This window comes from Cebus imitator, unplaced genomic scaffold (assembly GCF_001604975.1).
Source record: "Cebus imitator isolate Cc_AM_T3 unplaced genomic scaffold, Cebus_imitator-1.0 Scaffold66, whole genome shotgun sequence".
Taxonomy (NCBI): domain Eukaryota; kingdom Metazoa; phylum Chordata; class Mammalia; order Primates; family Cebidae; genus Cebus; species Cebus imitator.
The window spans coordinates 3269971-3275970 of record NW_016107381.1 but is presented as its reverse complement, the minus strand read 5'-3'; the positions used below and the strand labels follow the sequence as shown (position 1 = coordinate 3275970).

Genomic DNA, 6000 nt, shown 5'->3' with positions numbered 1-6000 from the left:
AAAAAAAAAAAGAAGCACATTAGGAAACATATTCCCACTTTAAAGTAAATGCTGCTGAGATTCTTCACTCCCTTCCTACCTCCTCTTCTCTCTTCTCCTGCAGCTTTATCTTATCCTTCTCTTGCTTACTGGAGCGCCAGAGTTCCTTAACACCAATAGGTTATAGTTATTTTAAAACTAAGGTGGCCATGGTTTCCAAGCTGCCTGGTGGACTGGAGCATTGCTACAAAGCCAAGGGATTGAGCTTTAAATGGCTTAATAAAATTAACACTTTGTGATGTCTTCTTCCCCCTGCTCCAGCTCCTGTCTGCATTGACAGGATACTTGATAATATACTCTCTGCCACAGGCTTGAAGGGCTGATTACACGGCAAACGTGGAGAGGGGAGTGAAGCTGTCAGAACTCCCCCATAGCAGCCACGCTTCAGGTTTCCAGTGCAGGATTGTATTTGACAGTTAATTTAGGAGCCAGGGTACCTAGATATAAAACTTTACTGTGATAATAGTGATGAAACCACCCAGACTTTTATTTAAGGGCCTGCTGCTCTCCTGTCCCCCTCCTTCCTCTTTTCCTGTTAGTTCAAGCTCTCATTCAGTTAAGGAAATAAAATCAGATTTGCTCAGGAAAAAAAGGTGTTTTCTTTGATATTTTTTGACTAAACCTGCAGAGTGCAACTCTCAGTCTACTTCAGATCTATATGTAGATGCTTATACATATATAAATATAAAATTTGAGAACAGTGCCTCTCTCCTGATTGACTGCATTTAGCTGAAGGGGAGAATTTATTAGGTCTCCTACTAAGAGACGTTTCATTCAACGCAGTAATCCAGCTGATGTCCATCCCCTTGTTTAATGGCTTTTGTTTACTTCTACAGCAGGTGAAATAGATTCTACCATGTCTCCCTACTTCCTAACTCAACCTATTTATTTATTTATTTATTTATTTGTTTTTGAGACAGAGTCTCGCTCTGTCCCCCATGTTGGCTCACTGCAACCTCTGCATCCCGGTTCAAGCAATTCTCCTGCCTCCGCCTCCCTAGTAGCTGGAACTACAGGTGTGCGCCACCATGCCCAGCTAATTTTTGTAGTTTAGTAGAGATGGGTTTCACTATGTTAGCCAAGATGGTCTTGATCTCTTGACCTCTTAATCCACCCACCTCAGCCTCCCAAAGTGCTGGGATTACAGGAATGAGCCACTGTGCCCAGCCTCAACCCATTTATTTAGACATTATGTTCCCCTTTTACAAATGAAGAAACAAGATTTAAGAGATTAGGTGACTTGTTCAAGGTCACAGGGCTAGTAAGTTGCCTTTCTTTGACTTCTATATAGAAATTATTAACTTTTACCTATAGAAGATGTATTGAGCATGGTATTCCAATGTAGAATTTGTTCAGACTTTTCAGGGTAAAAGTTTACATTGAGTATGACTTGCTTTTCTTTTTTTTTTTGTGGTGAAAGAGCACAAATATTGGAGTCAGATGACATGAGTTCATATACTTAAGTTTTATCTATAAAGGAGGACTAATCATATTATATTTTTATTAATGAAGATCCTGAAAATGAAAACTTGTGAGGAGGAGATAAGAAACAGTGGAAGAATATTTTGGGGACTTAAAGGTATGTTAGCAATGTAGTTAGTTAATGAGCATTGTGGTTCTTGTGTAAACAGGTTGTTAGCTCCTTATTAGAGTAAGTAGGGTTTCAGTCTACAAAGGAGAGAAAATACTGTAAGAGGCAAGTTGTGAGATTGAGGAGACAACTATTCCCATAGACTGACTTTGTATAGGTACAGAGGAGCAGAACATGACCCATCCTTCCTGTGCTTTCCGTACTTTGCTTCTGTATCATTGAAGTAGACTGACTCTGAGATGTTGCACAGTCAGATCTTATCAAAGTAGGAAGGCAGCCATTGCTCCTTGACAGTCTGTGGCCATTTAATTCAAACTGAGGCAAGGAGCCTCAGTATTGACATCTTTGCTCTTCAGTGCCAAGGATGTGTAAGAAAGTCCTTTATATGTTCCCTTGGGAAATTAGATATAAACTCCCAGGGGCATAGGCTCCCCCTTTTTTTTTTTGGAAAACTCATTGGGGGCTCTTTGTCTGTGAGAGCTCATTAGGCAGCATATGGGAGACACACAATAAAAGTTCACAGTTGCTATTATCTCTAATGAGCACAACGGTTCTGCTGATGGTCCTGTGTGCCCAGAAAGCACTAAGTGCTTTCCATGTATTTTGTGTTAAGTTTAGAAAAATATCTATTAGGATGTTATTACTACCCTCATTTTACAAAGAAACTTTCTATGGAAAAACTTTCACCTTTCTGAGCTTCAGAAGCATGGAGTTAGCAGAACCAGTCCTCAAACCCCTTTGTCTACTACATCAAACTCTATATGCTGTACTGTTGTGACCCTCTGCAGGAAAGAAGACTCAGCAAACATGAGAGCTGTGTCTCAGTGCCCTTTCCTGTGTATGTGTGTTGGCATGCAGTTGTTTTGCTGTTGTGGTTTTAATAAAATACAAATAACTGTGACTTTATAGGGAAATTGCTTGAGGATAGAACTGGAGTGGAGGTTGAGTCTTATTTTAAAAGTGCTTTAATCTTCAGCAGATAAGAGGCTTTCTTTGTATATTCAAGTCTAACTTATTTTAAGTCAATTCTTAAAAATAGTATAAATTCTGTATAGTTGCCCCTCAAACTTTCAGTGTCATTTCCCACCTCCTACTTCCTACATGAGAATTCCCAAAGCAGAAGTTGTTTTTCTAGCTTATGCATAGGTTAAGGTGTTAAGAAAGCAGGAAAACAAGATAAAATAGGAGCTCTCACCCTTATTTTTGGTTGTTACAAGTCCTGGGTGTCTCTGGGGACACATTCTTCTAGTTTCACATTCCTATAGCAGGGGCCACCCAGAATTTTTTTCTGTTTGCTCTAGAAAAGTGGTGCTCAGAAGTTTGTGATGACTTTCTTTATTGCCACCCTGGGGTCAGACAAAGAGAGAAGCATCTTAAGAGCAAGCATTAGTACTGAGTCAAAGTGAACCCAGCATCCCCAGTGAACTGCTTTCTGTTGCATCCAGTTCAGTGCCATGTCACTGGGTTACACATCAAGTTGTCATGGCAATAAAGTCATAGCAGCTGACAGCATGAACAAGCAGCCCTGGGAGGAGAGGATGCTTGGCGGCGATGCCACAGTTATAGTGGTTAGACATCAATCTCTCACATTAAGGGGTACTTGTCTGTCAGTTGTGACTGTGTCTACTTCACAGATTCAATTGAAGTGTTTATTAGGCCCTTTAAAGCCTCTAAGAAATGTGGTCCTGAGCCTCTGTTACTCTGTGTGTGTGTGTGTGTGTGTGTGTGTGAAAGAGAGAGAGAGAGAGACAAAGAGAGAGTGTTTGTGTACACAGGACATGTATATTTATTACTGTATATGGAGGAGGGAGAACCATGAAGGGAAGGCGATTTGGAAGAAGCATAGGGTTATATTCATGAAGCTGTTAAGGAACAATACAGAATTTGGACTTAAGTACCAAAATTTTAGTCTTAAGAAGAAGTATTCTGGTCACAAGTAGAGGAAGGATAGAGTAGTCAGACTGAGCTAGGGGGTGTATTAGTCCATTCTTGCATTGCTATAAAGAACTACCTGAGACTGGGTGATTTATAAAGAAAAGAGGTTTAATTAGCTCACAGTTCTGCAGGCTGTACAGGAAGAATAGTGGCTTCTGGAGAGGCCTCAGGAAACTTTCAGTCATCGTGAAAGGTAAAGGGGAAGCAGGCATGTCATACGTGACCGGATGAGGAGGAGGAAGAGAGAGAAAGAAAGTGCCACACAATTTTAAACAACCAGATCTTGTGAGAGCTCCCTCATTATACTACAGTACCAAGAAGGATGGTGCTAAGTCACTCATGAGAACTCCACCCTTATAATCCAGTCATGTCACACCAGGCCCCACCTCCAACACTGGGGATTACAATTGAATATGAGATTTGGGTGGGGACACAGATCCAAACCGTATCCAAAAGTTTTTGTTTCTGGCAGTCAATGCTACAAGCCAAGACAAAGACTATATAAGAGAAAGCTGAGTTCCAAGCACCAGCAGAGGGAGTGAAGGGCACATTTAATCAGGGCCAAAGATGGAATTTGAGGTCAAGATTAGAAAGCCAAGAATTCAGGGCCAAGTGGAGATGAGAAGGGAGGGAAAGCTGGCCAAGAACAAGTTGGAGGTAGAAGCAAGACACTAATCAGTGTCCTCACATCACTCTAGAGTTCTTTGTGACTTTGAATTTTGTTTCAGCAAGATAGTGGTGCAGGGGGCAGTGGGACTAGGTTAAAAGGCCTGGGTGGGGTGAGCAGGGGGTGCTAAAGTGGAGCCTTGAAGAAAAGAAGGGGATTTTCATGTAAATGGGGCAACATCTCCACTGCCAGACTGGTGGAGGGACATATGTGGGATGACCTCTGACATTCAGTCAGCATGTATTGCCCACCATTTTGTACATGGCCCTTAGTTAAGGTGTCATAATTTCTCCTTAAAGTAGTAGTAAGTAAAGAGACCTATTGTCTGGTGGAGAAAATAAAACTTGACTCGAGTTTGGAGCCTGCTAACTGCCTAAATCATGGTGTCATTAAGAAGAATAGAGGAAGCAAGTCAACATTTGAAGGGAGGATGGAGAATAATGTTGTGGTCAGAAGGCAGATTGTATTGTCAAACTATTTGGGTTCAAAATCTGCTACATACTGTATGTCTGAATTTGGGCAGGTTTCTTACCCCCCTATTTAAGTTTCTTCATCTGTAAATGAGTATAATAATACTAGGAACCTCATGGCATCATCATGATGATTAATTGCAATAATATACATAAAGTGCTTAGAATAGCGTCTAATAGTGAGGCAGTGAATAAAGGTAGTAGTGATAATGATGAGGAAGGGGAGGACTCAGTTTGAGGCTTGATGGCTTCTATAATAGAAATGTATCCAGGTAGAGATGTGCATCAGCCAAGAGCAACTGAGACTGGTTTCCCGTAGAGAAAATCTGGGCATAGGCGCCATCTCCATGGAGGTGGTAGTTGAATTTCTAAAGATGGAATGAAATTGTTAAGGAAGAGTGTAGAGTAGTGCTTCTCAGTGGAAAGTGATTAGAGGGCAGTGTTTAAAGACTAAGGGGTGTCAGTAGTGCTGAATACCACAGACAGATCGGTAGTGAAGTTAGAGTTGGTGACTCGTAGACACCTTTGTAGTGGGGTAGCACTACAAAAAGGGTAGCAAGTGTTATGTTACTTTTTTTAAAAGCCTGATGTGAAAGGTAGAAGACAGCTCCCTATGATTTCATCTCCAGCCTGACCAATCAGGACTCCTGACTCCCTGGCCCCCATCTGCCAAATTATCCTTAAAAAGCCCCAGTCCTCAAATTTTGAGGGAGACTGATTTGCGTAATAATAAAACTCTGGTTTCCTGTTCAGCCAGCTCTGTGTGAATTAAACTCGTTCTCTATTGTAATTTCCCTGTCTTGATTAATTGGCTTTATCTGGGCAGTAGGCAAAGTGAACCCATTGGGCAGTTACAAAACTGTGCCTCTGAGAACCAAGATTAGACCACTGGTAAGCAATCCAGAACTGAGGAAAGCACCAAGATAAAAGCAGAGGCCCCAAATGTCCAACCAGCTGTGTGGTTTTGGGCAGGTAACTGAATTTTTCAGAGCCTCATTTTTTTTTTTATTATAAAAAATGAAAAGCCAAACTCAGTTTCCTTTTATCTCTAAAGTAATAGAACTACATAGATTTTAGATTCTTGAAGGAGTAATTCACCAATCCAGATTTGTTTTTAATCACATTTGTTGCCAAAACAAGAGTAGAGATTCAGGGCACTAGGAATCTAACTCAGTAGTTGTTAGGATGACATAGCCAAAATAAGAAGTGAAGAAGATAATAATAGAATAATCTTGTCTTTTGACAATGCTCCTTGGCTGTTTTGGATGCCATTATTTTCATGGGCTTAAATTGAAATG

General features: G+C 40.9%; 1 protein-coding gene and 1 long non-coding RNA gene across 2 annotated transcripts in view; one reads left to right on the top strand and one right to left on the bottom strand.

The window, feature by feature from the left end:
* LOC119471608 overlaps positions 1 to 6000 on the bottom strand; it is a 192577-nt gene that overhangs the window by 13118 nt on the left and 173459 nt on the right. The window contains exon 2 of the long non-coding RNA XR_005200669.1: positions 2826 to 2976. This is a non-coding gene — a long non-coding RNA (uncharacterized LOC119471608). The remainder of the gene's footprint in view (positions 1 to 2825; positions 2977 to 6000) is intronic.
* Positions 1 to 6000, top strand: part of TRIM44 (tripartite motif containing 44) — a 129072-nt gene that overhangs the window by 46505 nt on the left and 76567 nt on the right. The gene's annotated exons all lie outside the window — the stretch shown is intronic.